General features: G+C 34.3%; 1 protein-coding gene across 8 annotated transcripts in view; it reads left to right on the top strand.

Annotated features, from left to right (window-relative positions):
* The window catches only part of SYT1 (synaptotagmin 1), a 1,216,262-nt gene that overhangs the window by 841,742 nt on the left and 351,872 nt on the right, over positions 1-22,648 (top strand). For 7 of the 8 annotated variants that reach the window (XM_061204233.1, XM_061204230.1, XM_061204232.1 and 4 more), the window contains one exon: positions 10,855-10,916. The exons of the other annotated variant lie outside the window; for it this stretch is intronic. The gene's annotated coding sequence lies outside the window, so the exon portion shown is untranslated. The remainder of the gene's footprint in view (positions 1-10,854; positions 10,917-22,648) is intronic. 8 annotated transcript variants of the gene reach the window in all.

The raw sequence follows: 22,648 nt of genomic DNA, 5'->3' as shown, positions 1-22,648 counted from the left end.
CCTCTGAGATGCTTTGCCCTATCAAAACTCAAACAAAGAATAGATCTTCCATGTACCCTAAGCCATTAGGGCTTTTGCTACTCCTTTGGATTTTAGTTTATATACAAAGAGAACTCATTATAGTCTGCTTTGGGTAAGAGTTGTGAGTGGGTTCAACGCTCCCTCCCCCACCTTACCTTCTGGATAGAAATTTCTTGGGATTTCTCGTTTTTGTATTCAGAACATTGTTAGGCAGGTGCCTTGCCCACCAAAATATTCCATCAGCAAAATCCATTAAATGAAAATATATCATGAAGGGATTGCATCATTTGCTTTGGTGAGGCTTTCACAGAATGAAAGAAATAAGAATAGTTGTTTAAACAGTCTTATGTTTAAATTAAATGGAGGGGTAAAGTGATAGTGTCAGCTCAGAAGTACACCTACATTGTCCTTAAATAATGACTTGATTTAGGTGAAACAGGTCAGTTTCCTTCAGATGTGTATCATGTCTCCAATATTGTTGCTTCAATTCTTATCTGCAGTCTGCACTCACCTCCCATGATCACCACCTAGACTTTTGGAGCTATTGCTCATGTACATACACATACATACATATATGTATATATGTATGTATCCTTATTTATGTTTTCTTTATTCCAGAAAGAATAAAACATTTGTATTTAATAACAGAATAAATGCTCATCCAATTTTAAGGATTGATTTACATAAATGACACCTACTAAATAAATCCTTGATAAAAGAGAGATGAATTAAAATAATCTCAAAATAGTATCATTTGCAATGAATTTAACTATGAATGCCACAATTATTTGATTCCTCCCATGTTAAAAGTCTATTTTAAAAGTCGCTAAGAACATTTTCCTGACCTAGAGAGCTTGTAAATTTTATTATATACCTCCTGCAAATACTTCTGATCATCAATTTTAAATAATAATATTAAATTTGAGGTTGTGGTACACTGTGCCCGATGTGTTGATTGGGTCTTCTATGTTAACTTCTTTTCTTGGCATTTGCTTCTTTTCAATAAAGGAGCATGAAGACCGTCCAACATAGAAACGGCCTCTTAGGACCATGAATAATCTGTTATAGCTTATCAAAACAATGCAGAATTTTATATTTTAGGCTTGAATGTCCCTAATTCACCAAGACAGTCACCTCTCACCCCTTGTTAAGGTGATGATCCATGTTAGTTCCCTATCATGTAACTTTCATATTAGACACATCACAGAACTAACCTGGCTTTTTCTTGTAGAACCTAAAAGAAAAGTGAACAAGTACACAGATAATGGGCAAAAGAATAAGGTTTGAGAGGTAGTAGTTTTCTACCTGGGAGAGAGAGAATGTGGAATAGTATAGAATAAGATATAATATTCTGTGCTTGAAATGTCTGGAGTTTATGATACAACCGCACCATCAAATTGGTAAACTAGACTTTTAGTGAGAGGGTACTGCATAGAGAAGGGAGACTGATTGGGTTCTTCAAGTGTTTAGTTCAACAGACATTTATTTAGAACCTCATATATGCCAGGCAATGTACTAGGTGCTTCCTAGTACATTGTCATGGAGTTAAACAACCCCAAAAACTTTAACATGATGTACTAAGTGCTATGATACAGATATGAATTGGCATTCTATTGGACAGAGACCTTTTCTTCTACTTCATTTTGTTCCACACAACTCCTGGAATGGTACTACAGAAACACAAGGACATTTGTTGAGATTTGCCTGATTAGAGAGATGGAACTGTGACTTGACTTGGGGCCACCTCCAGTATACGGACAGTAAGACTGATTTGTGTTCAATTCGGAAAAGGTCTGTGCTTCGCATCAACCTCTGCCAACCAAGTTTACTATTCTTAATATAATTAGCATTTAAATGATTTCATTATGTTGACATTTTAGTCCATGTTATGATTGCTAGTAAAATTAGAAATCCACATGTGGTAGATGGTACTACATAGACTTCATTGAAGTCTGTTAAAGTGAATTATTACATGATTCGTTTCTGAGTCTCCCCTATATCAAAGAGATGGAAGTGATGATAATAAAATCAGTTTCTTTTCAAAAATGACATGACCTTAAACTATAACTGAAGAGGAAATTACAATGCTAGGGAATTCTATGGCAAAAACCAGAACACCACTGAGAAACATAGTAAAAATTCACTTGCTGTAATATGTAATTCCAAAAGAATTTTTATTTTAAATTGAAGGTTGTTCTCTTCAGCTGAGTTTTCTATCAGTGGGCCCAAAACTCAGGCCCTTATAATCCCTGCCTAGAATCCTACCTCCAAGGGAATTTCCCTGTTCTAAGGAATTAGTTCTAAGGAATTAATCTTGATCGTATTCCTTTTGTCAGTGAAAATTAGTTGCCATTCACATTAGACCCCTAAAGGATCAAAGAATAGAAGCTGAGAAACCAGCTCACCCATGTTATTGCCTCACTGGATCTGTTGTTATTCCATTCATTATATCGTTTCATGGGTGAAATGAAAGTCTTTTTTCAAACCCAAGTAAAATAGTGTCAAATTTTTAAGTAAAATTTTATTGAACTCTCCTCCAAATTTCTAATGCTAGATCACTCAACTGCTTTCTCTAGTGAAAAATTTAGTGTGACTTAACTATATATTCCCCATGTAACTTGTTGGACATTCTTCATTTCTCTCAAATATATTTAGGTTTTTAAAACATCTTTGAGTTCTCTGAGTAAATCATTATTTCAAAATTTTTTAGGATTGCATTTATGGTTATTTTAAGAAAAATAATTTTATCAGAATTAAGTGGTTTGTTCTTACAGCAAGTGTCTTATTTCGTTTCTTCTGCCCTTTGGTCTTTTCTATTTATCAATTTGTTTTCATCCACTGATGGGGGATCTTGAGTCTGGTGTTTGGAAACTGACTTCATGTGCATTCACTTTCGGAGTGGAAATCCCATTCTATTCTTTGAAATGCTTACCATTTCCAATACCCACACATCTAATTCTAAGAACTAGTTTTTAAAATGTGTTTTCTCCAAGTAAAGTTTTTTGGTTTTGGTTTTTTTGTTTGTTTGTTTGCTTTTTGTTTTTTGTTTTTTTAATTTCTAAACCTCTTAGAATTAAATAAGCATTGTCCATTTAAAGAGTTGAGAGTTTGGCTGTTTGAGTTAACACAAAATTTTGTGTTTTGGGGTCATCACATAACGTCTTTTAGCCATCCCCCTGGTATTTAGCTCTTAACTTAGATATTCACTCAAATTTGGTTGACTCTAGTTAGAAAATGTATCTCTAGACATCCATGACCATGCAACTTTTACTTCCTGCCTAATCCGATGTGAACTATGTAGATGTTTGTAGGACAAATGTTTTATGCGTCTCATAAATATATCCTTGAAGGTAATCCCACAATAGTAAATCCTCATATGTAGATGAAACTATTATGTTGATTTAGAAATCTTTTGTTTAATGTGGAAATAATGCGATTCAGGTAAAAGTTCCAGGAGTAGTAATGAATTTTACAAAGGTTACATGTTGAACATTCCTTGAAAAGACTTCTACTTTTAAGGCTTTTTATGCTTCAGAGATTAGATATATTCAATTACTTTTAGAAATCAAAGATACCTCAATAAATCAAGTAATCTAGTCTTTTTCCTTAGGGTAGGTATTGTGTTACCCCATCTTACAGATGAAGCAATTAAGATGCAGAAAGCATGTGAATTGCTTCAGGTGATACACACTCAATAAGTAGAAGAGGAATGTCTAGAAAATAGGCTTTTTACCTTCTCAAAGTCCATTCCAACACTACAGAGACTTTGTTGCAAAAGAAAAATGGGATTCAGATAGAGAGCTGAATGTAGACACTGACTCTACCACTTACTAATTCCAAAGAAGTTGTGACCTGAGTTTGCTCTTAGGCAGAGATTTAACACCGACTTCACCATGTCCTTGTGAAGATGAATGTGATAAATATATGCAGTTTGCTGAGTGCAGCTAATTAAATAGCAGTTATACTTACTTTTTTAAAATCATGCTGCTTCTCCAAAAATAAGCATATAAACCCCGACAATGAATCTTTGAAGAGGGCAGTTTTCGTGTGAATATAAAGGCCCAGGATACTATAAGCAAATTTGTGTTGATGTTTTTTAATGTACCAGTAAGAAAGAGATAAAGAAGACAATGTCTTGGGAACTAGTTTAATGTGAGAAATCACTTATTTTCTATTTTAGCTCTACAATTTTTCCCCAATTAAATAGAAGTGACTGAAGACCACTTCTTCTAGGCTATGGTTTTGTCACAGCTGGCCCTGAACTTCCAGCTTGGTACTTTCCCATGGTGCTGAACTAAACTCAAAACACAACAAAATTTGAGCCAATTAGCATAGACCTGTAAAGATTTCATGCCATATCCCAACATCACACTTATTTGGTCATTGAACTTTGTTGGGCTTGAATTTGCAGCAAATCAAGGTTTAAATGTCATTTTCTCTCCTTCAGTCTTAAATCTGTATACAGAATTGATGCCCCACTCCCCCTACCCAACCTCAAAAAATTGGGAAAGTTGAGTTAACTTATTTTCATTGCTTGTCACTTCATCGTGTCTTATTAGGACAGGTGCGGTTTTTATAGCTACCTTGGAGCCCTTTGTAAAGATATTTGGTTGGCTTCTCCTTTTCCAGCAATTATGTCAGCATCTATGTTATGTAAATATTCTCCACAGTCTCTAATTGTTGCAGCACCAGAATCTGTAGAGAAATCAAAACCCTCTGGAAATAGTCCAGTTCATTTGTGTTATCTTTCCCTTGTGCCTTCCTCCTCTTTTGTACCCCTGGCTGCCCACAGAGACACTAATTCTGCCATCAGCGACCCTCCAGCTTTCTTATAGTGGTATCACCATCGGTGGTCTTGATTTGAACATAGAACCATAAGAAACATTCTGCTCTCTTCTGACAAAGCTGGGAAAGTGGCCCCTCTCACCTCTCCGATAGATCAGACTGAATTGGCAAACTAATTTCAAGTCATAGATTCAGGTGCCTTTCAGGCTATTTGACTAGGTCTTTCTAGTTAAATAACAGTATACCTTTCATCCCCCTATAATAGGTCCTTGGCCTTTCTTCCCAAAAATGCCGAGAGGAATAGGTGCTGATAAGAAAGCAAGGTAGGGGATCCACAGAAGTCCCAGGATCACCAACCATGGTTAATGGCCAAGAAGTCATTTTTTGGTATCTGCCAATCAGTATTCCAGTACATTTTCTGAGCTCAAAATATACTCTGCCCATCTCCATCAACAGATGAGTGTTTACCATGCATTTACTCATTTTAAGTACCACTTTATTGTAGGGAAACACAAATGCATAGCACATGCCTCCTCTAGTAGTCAATTCAAAATCAGTATAGATGGGACTGGGGAAGGTAATGAGATCATATATAAGTAAGGGCTAAATTATGTGTTACTGAATGTAAGTGCTCCACAAGCTTGTAGGAAAGAAAACATGAGGAAGCTAGTGGGTTTTTTTTTTTTCAATTTGTTTTATTGAAGTATAGTTGATTTACAATGTTGTGTTAGTTTCTGCTATACAGTAAAGTGATTCAGTTATACATAAATATAATTGTTTGCATTTGTTAATCCCAAACTCCCAATCCATCCCTCCCTTACCACCCTCCCCCTTGGCAACCACAAGTCTGTTCTCTATGTCTGTGAGTCTGTTTCTTTTTCATAGATAGGTTCATTTGTGTCATATTTCAGATTCCACATATAAATGATGTCATGTGGTATTTGTCTTTCTCTGTCTGACTTACTTCACTTAGTATGATCATCTCTAGGTCCATCCATGTTGCTGCATTATTTCATTCTTTTTTACAGCTGAGTAGTATTCCATTGTGTGTGTGTTTGTGTGTGTGTGTATGTGTGTATGTATATCTATCTATCACATCTTCTTTATCCATTCATCTATTGCTGGACATTTAGGTTGTTTCCATGTCTTGGCTATTGTAAAGAGTAGGAAGCCAGTGTTGATCATCAAAGGCATCATGGAGGTATCTGCAACTGTGCCTGGTGGGTCTTGAATTAAATAGCTCTTCATAGAATTAAATATAGATCCTAAGACTTTCTTCAGCTTTCTCTTCTCTAAGATGGACAGTAACACTTCTATGACCAGGTAGTAACAGAATATTTCTATAAACTCCTGCCATTTCATGGCTTCTTTTGAACACTTTCCATTTCTATTCACTTGGGAACTCTAGATGTGGAAGCAGAGAGTGTGTAGTGTCACAATAATAATAAAAAGAACAGATAAAGATGTCTACATCTGCATGCTTCTATCAGTAGTATATGTAAATGTCACTTCACACATGCCAAAGCCATAAAGCACATTTTGCATTCTCTCTTCTATATTAAAGTCTCTTTCGATGGGATTTATTTCCCATTACTTGAATCAATGCATTGCTCTTTTATTCATCTTTTCTTTTCCACCCTCCATTTGTCTTCATTTAAAACTCGTATCTGGCTATTCTCTTCTACAAAAATGTTCACAGTTACACATTTTAATAAACAGAACCACATACAGAAATATTTAGAAATGGAAGGCACCTTAGAGAATCACCTTTTTCCACACTCATGGCTGATGAAATTGAGGTTAAAATAGATTAAGGGATTTGCCTAAAGTCACACACTAGATAAGACAGAGACAGACTAGGATTATGACACTTAATTTTACTTTTATCAATATTCAATATTATTCATTCAACAAACATTGATTTGTGTGATAGGAACAGTTCTAGGAGCTGAAGGCCAACAGAGGCTCGCCTAGGCATAATTCTGGTCCTGTGACTCATGTTTCTTTGGGTTTCTTCTCCCTTTGCTGTGCTCACTGTGGCTTTCTGCTATGCCTGTTTTAAAAATTGTTTTATTTCTTCATGTATTGATAGTGTCCTTATCTTCACTCAGTCCCAATTAACTTTCCCAAGCTTTTCATTTAATTAATTCCCATCCTCCTTTTCAAGGTACAAACTGGCTCTCTCCTGGCTCAGTGCCATTCTGCCTCATTATCAGGCCCCCATTCTAAAATAATTATTTTGAGTATAATGAAAATGTTAAACATGGTTGAACCCAGTATGTGATTTGTTATAACTCTGACTGCCAACAGATGTTTTATAGTATGTTTTGACTTGTATAATAAAGTGTCACATCAAAAAAATGAGCAAACCCTTCATCCTTCCCCCCACCCACCCATTTCATTCTTTGTTGGTAAATATTTGCTTCTATCGTAATGAGGACAGGCTCGTTAGACTTAAGCCTCTTAAGTGACTGTGAATGGTTAGATACAAAACATAGAAAATGTTCTTTCCTCTAATATGAGGTACAACCTTTTGGCCTTCTACCTTCCTTTAAAGGAAAGTCCATATTCTGTGTTATTGCCTTATTTACTGTTCCTACCAGCAACTATAGTGATTGCATTTAGGTACAGAACATTTGTTTGTTTACTCTGTTACTTGATGGAATATTTTTCTTTTATCACCTAATATTCTCTAATAGTTACCCAGATAAATGTCATTGTCTTATCTTTTGTAGCTATAGACAGAATAAAACCATCTTGTGCTTAATGATCAAAATACGAATAGCCACAGTTCGGTGTAATGTTTTGTAGAGATACTGAAAAATGGCATTTTATATTTATTTAATTTTTTTAAAAGATAGTTTTAGATTCTCTTTTTTGGTCATGTTTGTTTTGCTATTTCAAACTCTCATAAAGCGTTGCAAGAATAGGACAGGAAGTTCTCATATTCCCTTTACCTTGATTAACCAACTGTTTACATTTTATCCTATATATCAGTTTCTCTTTCTGTCTCATAAAAAATGATATACATATATATTCTTCGTATTATATATGTTACATATGTGTGTGTATATACACAGTTCATAAACCATTTGAGAATAAGTTGGAAACATGGTGTGACTTATCCTAAATACTTTAGCATATATATCAGTGTATTTCCTGAGTACAGGACAATTCTCTTACATTACAGAGAACAAGAATCAAACACAGGCAATTTATCGTTGATGTAATACCATTATCTAATGCATAGTCCACATTTAAATTTCATCCACTGTCACAATAATGTTCTTAATGGCTAATTGTTTTTTCCCATTGGTCCAGGATCTAATCTAGAATCATGTAAACCATTTAATTGTCATGCTGTGCTTTACTTTTTTGTTTAAAAGCTTGCATTCAGTCACTAATGACCTGGATAGTGTCTCTTTTTAAAGTAATTTCTGCTTGCTGACTACTGTTCCAAGAATAGGAATTTAAGCCAAAAGCTGTCTAACAAAATCCCTTAGGAATAATGTTATCTGTGCTGAGGAAATGGCACAACAACTTTGAAACCCTGTTGTGACGACAAGTTTTGGCATTTCAGTAGGAGACAGTAAAGAGAACTCTGAGTTTAGCAACATTTTGCAGTTCTGAAATTTAAAACTTGGAATAGAGATTCTGTTGCCATTCCAGTCAAGGGATAATGTTTACAAGTAGCCATGTTGCACAGATTCACAGTGCAGACTTTAAATCCAACCCTAAATAAATATTTAGCTCAATGTGTGTTAGTGAATGCTCAGTTAAAATCAATGTTTTCATCAAAATGAAATACTGGAGATATTTTTTAAAGTTTGGATGTAAATATTAGTTATTTGTCATTTTTTAATCTAAGTCCCCTTTTTTAAAAAGCTGTGCATTTTTAAATGTCTAGCATTAAAATGAATATAAGTAGTTCCCTCCCCCCCCAAAAAAAACAAGAAACACTGATCTGTAGTATTTATGATGCCTAAAGCATGCAGTGTTTTGCTTAGTTCTGTAAATAGAATTATGATTAGGGCTACAAGGTTTCCACAGCAATTTCTAGCCACTGTTGAAGCAATAGTGATACCTAAGTCTCAGACAATTTTCTTTTTTCTCCATGTCAGGCTTGCTTCTAAAACTAGATAAAAAGAACATGAAAGAGCCATCGGTTTTACTGACTATGAATACATATCATGTATTGTGAAAATTATATGAACCTACCTACCTAAACAGATTCATTTTGGTGTTTTTTTTAAGTATTGTAAAAACAGGCAAAAGTACCAAGTACCAGGAAACTGAGTCAGACCTACTGATAGCAATTACACTACTGAAAAACCAGATGGTTGACGGGAGGTGCAGAATCATCCCGTGTTATTTTCACGTTTTCCCTCTAAAAGAGAGAGAGATGTTTATACATGCAAGAGACAAATTAGCTACCAGAAAAATACTATGCACATCCATATTCAGCACGTAGATTAAAAATAAAATAGTTGTTTGTTCCCTACAGTAGAACAGACTTGCCCATTCATCCTTGTGATAGATAGGCATGCAAAACCAAAATGAAACCAAATCCCTGCAGATGGCTCATAAGTCACAAAAACTTTAATCCTTTCATTGCATCCCTTTGGGAAGCCTGTCCCTTGGTTAGTAATAACATGCAATATGTATAATGTCAAGTATTCTCTTAGTTTTTTAGTAGAAAGACTTCATTTTTTCTAACAGATTTTTGTCCCTGTATTTCATATAAAGAGCTTTATGCCACTCTGTTACCTTAATATGTACGTCCATAGAATTCTGTTGTAGCTTTTGTTTTAATAAGAAAAGTGTCAGTAAGCAGAAACTATGTATGGAAATCTTATCTAAAATTGATTGTGGCTCAGAGTCATATTTTAAGAGGCAGGCAGGTAAATCTAAGGTGCATTTTTACATTGCTCTTTCTAGTGGATTTTGCTAGAAAACAGTTGAGTTTCAAGCAGGACTAAAATGAAAGGAGACCTTGGAGTCTTAACCATTGAACAGATGCAGTAAATGCAGCTTTGGAAATATAGCTGTCACTTCACATCTTTTCCACTGAGTACCTATGTAAGCCAATCACCAGAGCTGCTGTCATTATAATATTTTTGTACTTTTGTTGAAAATAGACACTGTGAGAACTCTTTAAACAGAGTAACGTGCCTATTATCAACCTATTTTTAAATACTTCTTTCCTTCTTGATTTTCATTCCATTTAAATTTTTTGATGACCAAAACTGATGAGAACTTATAATAAAAAGGTACTTGTCTCTAGCACTGTGAAATTGTTCATTTGTGAGTTGCTAACTTATCAAACCAAATCAGAAATTCTTGATATCTTTATAACATTAAAGCAGTTCCTGATATTGACTCTTGGGAAGGATTTAATTTTCTTATTCTCTAAACTGAAAGTTGTACTGCTCTCTGCGATGCTGTGAGATTATTTTTCTCTTTATCCCTGATGGGATTTTATATATATGTGTGCATATATTATATATATAGTATATATGTGTATAAGTGTATGTGTATGTACTTATACACATGAACACACACACTAGAATAGTTTTAGGTTATATCCGAACCTTGATATGGCTCAGAAAACAGGCAAATAGGTAGAATATATTGAAGTGCTCAATATAGCAACAGGCATTTAATTGACTAATAATTGTATGATTCCTTTTTAATGAATAAAATAATGCAATATTCTCTAACAATGTCTGCCTAACTTAGTAGTATTTCAGTTTTCAAATGGAAAAACTATAATGTAGGGAGCAAAATGAACTTCCACAAAATCAGTGTATAAACTATGCACAGAACCTTGATCTCTAAATCTTCAACTTTAAAATCCCTATCTATCTATCTTATACTATATCTACTAAATATATATATGATATTGTATTGTATTTGGATGTATATAGTGCAAGATGTTTAAGTAGAAATATTAAATAATAAAATGAATCAGTTATAATTCATGACAATATGAAATGATTCTGAACTATGTGTACTCACCTAACCATTGTGCATATTGTTTCCTTTTAGGAAAAAAAATACCTGAAAGAAAGAAAACAAAGAACAAAATACCCCAGAATTCCTAAAGAACAGTAAGTACTTTAACGAGACAATGATTATACTAGAGCCTCTATAAAATTAGAAGACCTTACACATTTCTTTTACAGAAATATTCACCTTTTTATTTTCTAAGATAAGAAACTAACATACTAAGTAAATGGAGCCTTCTAAAACTCAATTTCAATTTACTGGAGCAAACTGAAAATCATTTATCCTATAATCCTCTTAGATAAGAGGCCAGGGTAATCCTTGTGATACATATATGTGGCAGAAAATGTTTATGTTGATTCCATCATATCTTTTGACTAGCATCGTATCATTTTAAATTCTATAGAAGAAAAACAAGTCATAAGTAAAATTTAATCAAAGTACCTCACATTCTCTGTATGTGATACAAATTTTTTTTCACTTTCAACAAAATTTTAAGCAGAATCAGTACACTTGGTTTGTTTATAGTCATTAAATTAGAATTATTAAAAAATGGCAACCATCTGCAGGCATTAAAACAGAGCTTAATCTCATTAGTACATTTCTTTCCAGTCTTCTCACAACTTAATTATGACGTGTATTTCCTTACATAGCTATTATTTGTTAGTAATAATTGCTTTCCTAAATATGTTTTTATTAAACAAAATTAAGTGCATTCTTGATATCATTCTTTCTGGTAAAACTAGTAATATTGTAATGATTTCCTAGATGTAAACAATTGCATATAATGTAAACAATTATAAATTTTGAATATGTGAATATCAAAAATAGTAAAATAAATATAAGAAAGCAAAATCCACTTTGGTGACCCATGGTATATCACTTTTAATACCATGGTAGTTTTGAAATGAGTTTGCAAATGCACTTCTCTAAAATTTAAAACAGAAATGTTGAAGTAAAATGTAGTGAAGTAGCAAAATGATAGATCTATATCTGATATATATCAAAATAGAATAAAGTCCAAGGGAAAGGCTATAAGTGTGATATAAAAAAAGAAATTCATGAATAATTTTTCTAGGATATATACAAAGTACACTTACATAATAAGATTTTCTAGCACCCAAAGAACTTAAAGATGTGATTCATGCATTAAATGATTAAATATAATTAATCATGGTAATGATGATATAAATGCAATTTATCTTAAACTTATTTTACTTTTGAAGTGTGAGAGAAGCAGGAAGAAAAGGATTTTCTTTTACTTACGTATCTGAATATTATCCCTGTGCTGCCTCACTTTATACAAAGTACTTTACCTCACTTTTTGTTGTGGTTATGGATGGCTATACACTTTCAGTTTTAATCAGAGATTTATAAAATTCAAACTTCAGAACTTTCAAAAACTGTTCCTTGTTTTAAAAAAGAAACTCCAAATATGTGAACTGCTTTTCTGAGGTGACATAATATGTTTACATCTTCTTGGGTATAAGAAGGATAATTTAAGAATTAGATTTTTCTATCATGTTTAAAAAAAAAAAAAGCGGTGCCAATTTGAGTGAATTGCAGAATACGAAATAAATGGGCAATTTCTTTTTGACATGTTTTATTGCCAACATCTTACTGACCAGAGAAAGTCAACTAAGTAATTCAGCCAAAACATAACACCTAGAAATTGTCCCACAAGAAGTCTAGCTTCCCGTTAAGTTTTGTTTTTATGTAAGTAAGTCAGTTTTTAAACATAATTTCAATTCCTTACATTACTTATTGGGGAAAAGGTTGGATTTTTAAATGAAAACCATACATTTTTGTTTTAAGGTCTTTATACAAGAGCCAGATAATACCTACCCTAGCCTCTCACAATTTCTTAGTCATCATCTTATAATTTTATTGTGAAAAGCTATCAATGGCTTTTTATCTGATCTGATTAATCTATAACTTATTTGGTCTGTTATTCAGTGTGACTTATATAAGTTATTTGATTTGAAATGTAATTTTCAATAGGATTTAGTATGGCATACTTTGGAGGGACCTGATTCAAGTGATGACATCTTTTGCTCATTTGGAATAATCCTAGGGAAAATAATGTATGTTTCCAAGAAAAAAATCATGCCTTTTCTTGGTGCATTTTGTGGTATGGGGCAGTTTTTCCCTTCAGTCTTTGTCTTTTATTTAACAACAACATGTTAAACTACTCATAAATAACTGTAAGGAAAAAGTGACTCTTTTTAAGATACATATCATCTGATTTAATGGTTCCAGAATTCTTATGCCCTAATCCTTCCTTCTTTCTATTTTTTTTTAATTTTTATTTTATATTGGAGTATAGTTGATTAACAATGTTGTGTTAGTTTTAGGTGTACAGCAGAGTGATTCAGTTATACATATACTTGTATCTATTCTTTTTCAAATTCTTTTCCTATTTAGGTTATTGCAGAGTGTTGAGCAGAGTTCCCTTGCATTACAGTAGGTCTTGTTGGTTACCTATTTTAAATATAGCAGTGTGTACATGTCAATCCCAAACTCCATATTGATCCCTCCCCCCTCATTCTTTCTCCCCAGTAACCATAAGTTCATTCTCTAAGTCTGTGAGACTGTTTCTGTTTTGTAAATAAGTTCAATTGTATCATTTTTCTTTAAGATTCCCCATATAAGCGGTATCATATGATATTTGTCTTTGTCTGTCTTACTTCCCTTAGTATGATAATCTCCAGGTCCATCCATGTTGCTGCAAATGCCATTATTTCATTCTTTGTAATGGCTGAGTAATATTCCATTGTATTTATGTACCACTTCTTCTTTGTCCATTCATCTGTCGATGGACATTTAGGTTGCTTCCATGTTCTGACTATTGTAAATAGTGCTGCAATGAACATTGGGGTGCATGTATCCTTTCGAACCATGGTTTTCTCCAGATACATGCCCAGGAGTGGGATTGCTAGATCATATGGTAGCTCTATTTTTAGTTTCTTAAGGAACTTCCATAATGTTCTCCATAGTGGCTGTACCAGTTTACATTCCCATCAACAGCATATGAGGGTTCCCTTTTCTCCACACCCTCTCCAGCATGTATTGTTTGTAGACTTTTTGATGATGGCCATTCTGACCATTGTGAGGTGATACTCATTGTAGTTTTGATTTACATTTCTCTAATAATTAGCGATGTTGAGCATCTTATCATGTGCTTTTTGGCCATCTGTATGTCTTCTTTGGAGAAATGTTTATTTAGGTCTTCTGCCCATTTTTTAAATTTTTTCTTTAATATTAAGCCACATGAGATGTTTGTAAATTTTGGAGATTAATCCCTTGTCGGTTGCATCGTTTGCAAATATTTTCTCCCTTTCTGTGGATGGTCTTTTCGTTTTCTTTCTGGTTTCCTTTGCTGTGCAAAAGCTTTGAGTTTAATTAGGTCCCATTTGTTTATTTTTGTTTATATTTCCACTACTCTAGGAGAGGGATCAAAAAAGATCTTGCTGTGATTTATGTCAAAGAGTGCTCTGCCTTTATTTTTCTCTAAGAGTTTGATAGTAGTTGGTCTTATATTTAGGTCTTTAATCCAGTTTGAATTTATTTTTGTGTATGGTATTGAAGAATGTTCTAATTTCATTTTTTTACATGTAGCTGTCCAACATTTCCAGCACCATTTATTGAAGAGACTGTCTTTTCTCCATTGTATATCCTTGCCTTCTTGGTCACAGATTAATTGACCACAGGTGCATGGGTTTATCTCTGTACTTTCTATCCTGTTCCATAATCTATATGTCTGTTTTTGTGCCAGTACCATATTGTTTTCATGACTGTAGCTTTGTTGTATAGTCTGAAGTCCAGGAGCCTGATTCTTCCAGCTCCATTTTTCTTTCTTGAGATTGCTTTGGCTATTCAGGGTCTTTTGTGTCTCCATACAAATTTTAAGATTTTTTTATTCTATTTGTGTGAAAAATGCCATTGGTAATTTGATAGGGATTGCATTGAGTCTGTAGATTGCCTTGGGTGGTATAGTCATTTTGACAGTTTTGATTCTTCCAATCCAAGAACATGGTATATCCTTCCATCTGTTTGTGTCGTCTTTGATTTCTTTCATCAGCATATTAAAGTTTTCAGAGTACATATCTTTTGCCTCCTTAGGTAGGCTTATTCCTAGGTATTTTATTCTTTTGATATGATGGTAAATGGGATCGCTTCTTTAATTTCTCTTTCTGAACTACTGTTGTTAGTGTATAGAAATGCAACAGACTTCTATGTATTTATTTTATATCCTGCATTACCGAATTCATTGATGAGTCTAGTAGTTTTCTAGTAGCATCTTTAGGATTTTCTATGTCATCTGCAAACACTGACAGTTTTACTTCTTCTTTTCCTAATTTGGATTCCCTTTATTTCTTTTTCTTCTCTGATTGCTGTGGCTAGGACTTCCAAAACTATGTTGAATAAAAGTGGTGATAGTGGACATCTTTGTCTTGTTCCTGATCTTAGAGGAAATGCTTTCAGTTTTTCACCATTGAGCATTATGTTAGCTGTAAGTTTGTCATATATGGCCTTTGTTACGTTGAGGTAGGTTCCCTCTATGCCCACTTTCTGGAGAGTTTTTTTTATCATAAATGGGTGTTGAATTTTGTCAAAAGCTTTTTCTGCATCTATTGAGATGATCATATGGTTTTTATTCTTCAGTTTGTTAATGTGGTGTATCACATTGATTTGCATATATTGAAGAATCCTTGCATTCCTGGGATAAATCCCACTTGATCATGGTGCATGATTCTTTTCACGTATTGTTGGATTTCGTTTGTTAGTATTTTGTTGAAGATTTTTGTGTCTATGTTCATCAGTGATATTGGCCTGTAATTTTCTTTTCTGTGGTATCTTTGTCTAGATTTGGTATCAGGGTGATGGTGGCCTCATAGAATGAGTTTGGGAGTGTTCCTTCCCCTGTAGTTTTTTGGAATAGTTTTAGAAGGATGGGTGTTAACTCTTCTCTAAGTGTTTGATAGAATTCACATGTGAAGCCATCTGGTCTTGGACTTTTGTTGGAAGATTTTTAATTACAGTTTCAATTTCATTACTTGTGATTGGTCTGTTCATATTTTCTACTTCTTCCTGGTTCAGTCTTGGAAGGTTATACCTTTCTAAGAATTTGTCCATTTCTTCTAGGTTTTCCTTTTATTGGCATATAGTTGCTTGTAGTAATCTCTTATGATTCTTTATTTCTGTGGTGTCATAACTTTTCCTTTTTCATTTCTAATTTTATTGTTTTGAGCTCTCTCCCTCTTTTTCTTAATGAGTCTGGCTAAAGGTTTATCAATTTTGTTTATCTTCTCAAAGAACTAGCTTCTAATTTCATTGATCTTTTGTATTGTTTTCTTCATCTCTATTTCATTGACTTCTGCTCTGATCTTTATTATTTCTTTCCTTCTACTAACTTTGGGTTTTGTTTGTTCTTCTTTCTCTAGTTGCTTTAAGTGTAAGGTTAAGTTGTTTATTTGAGGTTTTTCTTGTTTCCTGAAGTAAGATTGTATTGCTATAAACGTCCCTCTTAGAACTGCTTTTGCTGTGTCCCATATGTTTTGGGTCATTGTGCTTTCACTTTAATTTGTCTCTAGGTATTTTTTGATTTCCTCAGTGATCCCTTGGTTATTTAGTAGCATATTGTTTAGCCTCCACATGTTTGTGTTTTTTACAGGTATTTTTTTTCCTTGTAGTTGATTTCTAATCTCATAGTGTTGTGGTCAGAAAAGATGCTTGATATGATTTCAATTTTCTTAAATTTACCCAAGCTCACTTTTTGGCCCAGCATTTGATCAATCTTGGATAATGTTCCATGTGCACTTGAGAAGAATAAGTATACCGCTGCTTTTGGATGGAATGATCTATAAATATCAGTTAATCCATCTGGTCTAATGTGTCATTTAAGGCCTGTGTTTCCTTAGTGATTTTCTGTCTGGATGATCTGTCCATTGATGAAAGTGGGGTGTTAGAGTCCCCCATTATTATTGTGTTACTGTCAATTTCTTTTTTATGGCTGTTAGGAGCACCTCAATATATTAGGCAAATGCTATGTTGGGTGCATATATATTTACAATTGTTATATCTTCTTCTTGGATCGATCCCTTGATCATTATCTTGTGTCCTTCTTTGTCTCTTGTAACAGTCTTTATTTTAAAGTCTACTTTGTCTGATATGAGTATTGCTACTCCAGCTTTCTTTTGATTTCTACTTGCATGGAATACCTTTTTCCATCCCCTTACTTTCAGTCTGTATGTGTCCCTAGGTCTGAAGTGGGTGTCTTATAGACAACATGTGTACGGGTCTTGTTTTTGTATCCATTCAGCCAGTCTGTGTCTTTTGGTTGGAACATTTCATCTGTTTATGTTTAAGGTAATTGTTGATATGTATGTTCTTATTGCCATTTTGTTAATTGTTTTGGATTTGTTTTTGTAGGTCTTTTTTCTTCCCTTCCTCCTTTGTTCTCTTCTTTTGTGATTTGAGGACTAACCTTAGTGTTGTGTTTGGATTCTTTTTTCTTTTTTGTGTGTGTATCTATTGTAGATTTTCAGCTTGTGGTTACCATGAGGTTTTGCTATAGCAGTCTATATATAAACAAGATTGTTTTTAAGTTGCTGGTCTTTTAATTTCAAATGCATTTCCAATATCCTGCATTTGTGCTCTCCTCTTCTCACAGTTGCTGGTTTTGACATCATATTTGTGTGAAAATGATTTCCTACCTTTACTGTATATCTGCCTTTACCAGTGAGCTTTTCCGTTCATAATTTTCTTGTTTCTAATTGTGGCCTTTTCTTTTCTGCCTAGAGAAGTTCCTTTGGCATTTGTTGCAAAGCTGGTTGGGTACTGCTGAATTCTCTTAGCTTTTGCTTGTCTGTAAAGCTTTTGATTTATCTGTCTAATCTGAAGGAGAGCCTTGCTAGGTAGAGTATTCTTGGTTGTAGGTTCTTCCCTTTTATCACTTTAAATATTTCATGCACTGCCTTCTGGACTGCAGAGTTTCTACCGAGAAATCAGCTGATGACCGTATGGGGATTCCCTGTATGTTTGTGCTTTTCCCTTGTTGCTTTTAATACTTTGTCTTTAATTTTTGTCAGTTTGATTCCTATGTGTCTCGGCATGTTTCTCCTTGGGTTTATTCTGTCAGGGACTCTTTGCTTCCTGGACTTGGGTGACTATTATTCTTCCCATGTTAGGAAAGTTTTCAGCTATTCTCTCTTCAAATATTTTCTCAGGTCTTTTCTCTCTCTCTTCTCCTTCTGAGACCCCTATAATGCAAATATTAGACTGTCCTCATTTCTTTTCATTCTTTTATGTTTATTCTGTTCTGCCTCAGTTATTCTGCTATTGATGCCTTCTAGTGTATTTTTCATTTCAGTTATTGTATTGTTCATCTCTGTTTGTTTGTTCTTTATATCTTCTAGTTCTTTGTTAGACATTTCTTGTATCTTCTCAATCTGTGCCTTCATTCTTTTTTGAGATCTTAGATCATCTTTACTATCATAACTCTGAATCTGTTTCAGGTAGATTGCCTATCTCCACTTCGCTTAGTTGCCCTTCTGGGGTTTTTATCTTGTTCCTTCCTCTGGGACATATTCCTCTGCTGTCTCATTTTGTCTAACTAACTTTCTGATTGCAGTTTCCATTCTGCAGGGTGGTATTTCTTCGTGCTTCTGCTGTCTGCCCCCTGGTGGGAAGGACTGGTTCCTGTCCACCAGTGGGTGGAGCTGGTCTGTCCCTCTGGTGGGCAGGGCCATATCAAGGGGTGTTTATCGGGCAGCTGTATGCTCAGGAAGACTTCAAGCAGCCTGTCTGCTGAAGGGTAGGGCTGTGTTCCTGCCCTGTTGGTTGTTTGGCCTGAGGCATCCCAGCACTGGAGCCTACAGGCTGTTGGGCGGGGACAGGTCTTGGTGAGAAGGGGTGGCCTCCAGGAGGGCTCATGCCAATGAGTACTCCCCAGAACTACTGCTGCCAGTTTCCTTGTCCCCACACTGTGCCACAGCCACCCTCACCTCCACAGGAGACCCTCCAGTACTAGCAGGTAGGTCTGGCCCAGTCTCTTATGAGGTCACCACTTTTTTCTCTGGGTCCTGGTGCTCACAAGACCCTGTGTGCGCCCTCCAAGAGTAGAGTTCCTCTTTCCCCCAATCCTGTGGGATTTCTGAAATCTAACCCTGCTGGCCTTCAAAGCCAGATTCTCTGAGGGCTCCTCCTACCATTGCCAGACCTGCAGGCTGGGGTGCCTGACGTGGTGCTCAGAACTTTCACTCCTCTTGGAGAACTTCTGTGGTTTAATTATTTTCCAGTTTGTGGGTTGCCCACCCCCCAGGTATGGGATTTGATTTTATCGTGATTACACCCTTCCTACTGTCTTGCTGTGGCTTCTCCTTTATCTATCTATCTTTGGATGTAGGGTATCCTTTCTTTCTGGTAGGTTCCAGCATTTTTTTGTCAATGGTTGTTCAGCAGTTAGTTAGTTAGTTGTGATTTTGGTGTTTCTGTAAGGAGAGGTGAGCTCATGTCTTTCTACTTTGCCATCTTGTCTCTGCCCACACTGGATCCTTCCTTCTTTCTTTAGGTCCTGCCTTCCTCAAAAAAAAAAAAATGACTGACTCTGAATAATAAAAAATATATAGTTTATTTATTTCTTTAAAATTTTATAAAATATTTCTGAAGAGAAATAATCTGAATTAAAATGATGTTGTCAAATATGTGTTAATATATGTCTTAACCTCCAAAGAGTTCATGAGTTAGGGGTGTCAGTGCATGGAGTAAAGCATGATATAAGGTGACTATTTTTCTTGTCTTTGTCTGTAGAATACGTGCTTGTATTATATACCCATGACTAGTAAATGAGCTTTTACAATTTTATTAGAATCAAACCTTACAAATGAAAGATGTTTAGCGTAGGAAAGCCATACAGACCTCCTATAATTTTGCTTCAGAGCCCATAACTTAAGAATGATTTGGTGGGGACTTCCCTGGTTGTCCAGTGGTTAAGACTTCACCTTCCAATGCAGGGGGTGTGGGTTCTATCCCTGGTCGGGGAGTTAAGATCCCACATGCCTCATGGCCTAAAAACCAAAATATAAAACAGAAGCAATATTGTAACAAATTCAGTAAAGACTTTAAAAATGGTCCACATCAAAAAATATATAAAAAATATATATATTAAAAAAAATTTTTTTTAATGATTTGGTGATTAAAATATTACTACAGATCTTTAGAGCACATTGCACTTATATTGCACAAAAACTTTTTGTGCTTAAGAAAGATAAGGAAAATAAAGAGGACCATTGGATATTGTATTTTATATTAATAATTTTCCTCTCAATTGCTGAACACTTGATGGTGCTTTCAATAACTCAGTGGGTCAGCTCTTTATAGACTCTAAACACACTGGAAAATAATAACAAGGAGGGTACATTTAAAAAATTCAGGTGCTCAAGCATGTTTCTGAAAAACTATTCACATTACCCTAGATTTACTAAACCTCTTTAAATACTATTGGGAGTTGATGTTCTCACTCAAGGCATGACTATTATTAACAATCTTGCTTTCCTGGCACACCAAATAGAGCAAGAAGTTTTCAGTAAGAAAGGTCCTAATGGAAAGCAGATTTTAACTAGAAAAGGGTTTGTGATTCACTGGAGAATAAACATTATTTGTAAATGCTCCGCTCAAGCTTCATTTAGTCAAACCTCTTTATTTGAAGTAGTTAAGTCCCTGTAATCAAAAAGTATAGACATGTGTGTGTGTGTAATAGTAGCATAGAGCTAGGAAATTACTTATTAAATTACTACTGGATAACAATAATACATACATACAATCTACCATCAGCAAAAGTTAAACAATTACGTCTTTGATTCTCTACTTTTTTTAATCTAGATGATGAAAAAAAAAAAAAAATCTGTCCAGTCTGCTTCCTGAGACTCTCTGAGAGCTAATTAGATTGCTGTAGTGATGTTATTACATTATTTTATAAAAACTTATACTATGTTACTGTAAAAAGAACAAGTTCCTTTTGTGTGAAAATTTGACTTTACTGTTTTGGGAATCCAATATTTCATTTTACAACAGTCCATTGCTGATGAAATCAAAGTTATTGATTGATGACTGTTTTAGACAATAATGGTCATCCAGAAAAAAATTCCCTTTTCCTTGAATTTATAATTTACCCTTAATCCTGATCAGCTTTCTCACACGTAGACCTAAGAGAGTTCTTATAAAAATGGAAGAGTGTTTGTTAGGAAGGGGAAAAGGAACACTTTTTGGGCTCTTAGTTTGTGTCACATGCTCTACTAATTATACAATTAAATTTCATTTGATTATCAAAAGTACTCCTCCTATGTTATCATGGGTTCATCGATAATGAAAATAAGAACTGAAAGCCTTATAAAGTTAGCCTAATTTAGTAAGCAGCAGTTTTACCATTTGAACTCAGGTCTGTCTGATTTACCCCTTCTCACGTTATCACTCTTAAATAAACATTTAACAACTAGTGAAGGCAAAGCCTATTTCATTTTCCTGTATGAATGATGGCATGGAGGGAGGAGGTGGAAGTAAAGAATATATCACTTTTTAAAATGTAATTTGTCTATGAAGAATACTTGATGTACATATAATACTACTTTGTCACTTATCATCAATAAACATTAGCTTGCATCATGCCTATTTGTCCTTCAGATGCTAAAATTAAACCATGGTAGGAGAATTTAATTATTAAAGACAGCTATCTTTAGATAGAAAAAGTAGAACCAAAATTTAAATGAATGATCGCCATAAGTATAAAAGATCACCTAAAGAAAAAGAACTATATTTACTCTATTTTTTTTTTGTAAATTAACAAATGGATGTTCACAGTATGTGCTTCTTAGATTTTTATGCTTATGTTATTATCTGGACTTATTCCCTTTAAAATCATTGGTAAAACTTTAGAAATTTATCCCTTTATTCATTATTCTTTAATATTTGCTAGTGAGTGCCTACTGTCTACACTATCCCAGGTGTTTGTTAGAGATATAGAAGTGACCAAAGCACAGCCTCTGCCATCAACTGGCTTATATTTAGAGTAATTACAAATACTGGAATGTCTATTTTATAAAGAGAATAATAGTACTTTGACTTACAGTAATTTAAGATTCTCATATGATTAACCATGGTCAGAATCACTTTATGTATTTATTTACTAGATGACTGAGAATTTTGTTGCTTTCTTTGGGACATTGGGTATGATGGGTTTCCCACAATCATTACTATTCATGGTAAAGCAAAGCTAAACAAATTTCGTGACTTAGGGCATTTCCTAGAACACTAAAGAAGGAGCCTTCTGTAATCATATTATAGCATTGTACTGGCTTTGGAAACTCACTCTCTGTGTTCAAATCCCAGCTCCACTGCTTATTAGCTAGCTATGGGATTTAGGGCAATTTAGTAGACCTCATGATTGTAGGTACTACACTGAAGTTAGCTATTATACTTATTCAATAGAAGTCGATAGAATTCAGTCCATTTTTTATTTCTAGAAACATTAAGCTTTGATTTGGATGCTCTTATTGAAATTAGTCTTTGTTTTCTTCTGAAAATTTTATCATCTTTCATGACTCAAATGTAAGTTGTATAGTTACAAAAGAGAAGGGAAATGCTTTAAAATCAGCAATATGGTTTTAAAGATATGTGAAGTCTAAAGTCAATAAGACTAAAACAAATGATTCAGCCGAGTGATTAATGCTAATTTTAATCTGCTCTAACATTGAGATTTATTTACATATTTGTCAGCACCAGGGCATTACTATGGGTTGCATTATTCATTTGTGTAATTAAGAACATTGGCAGTGGAGGA

The sequence above is a fragment of the Eubalaena glacialis genome, chromosome 11 (assembly GCF_028564815.1).
Source record: "Eubalaena glacialis isolate mEubGla1 chromosome 11, mEubGla1.1.hap2.+ XY, whole genome shotgun sequence".
Taxonomy (NCBI): domain Eukaryota; kingdom Metazoa; phylum Chordata; class Mammalia; order Artiodactyla; family Balaenidae; genus Eubalaena; species Eubalaena glacialis.
Note: the sequence above shows the minus strand (reverse complement) of the source record. Positions and strands in the feature narration are given on the sequence as shown.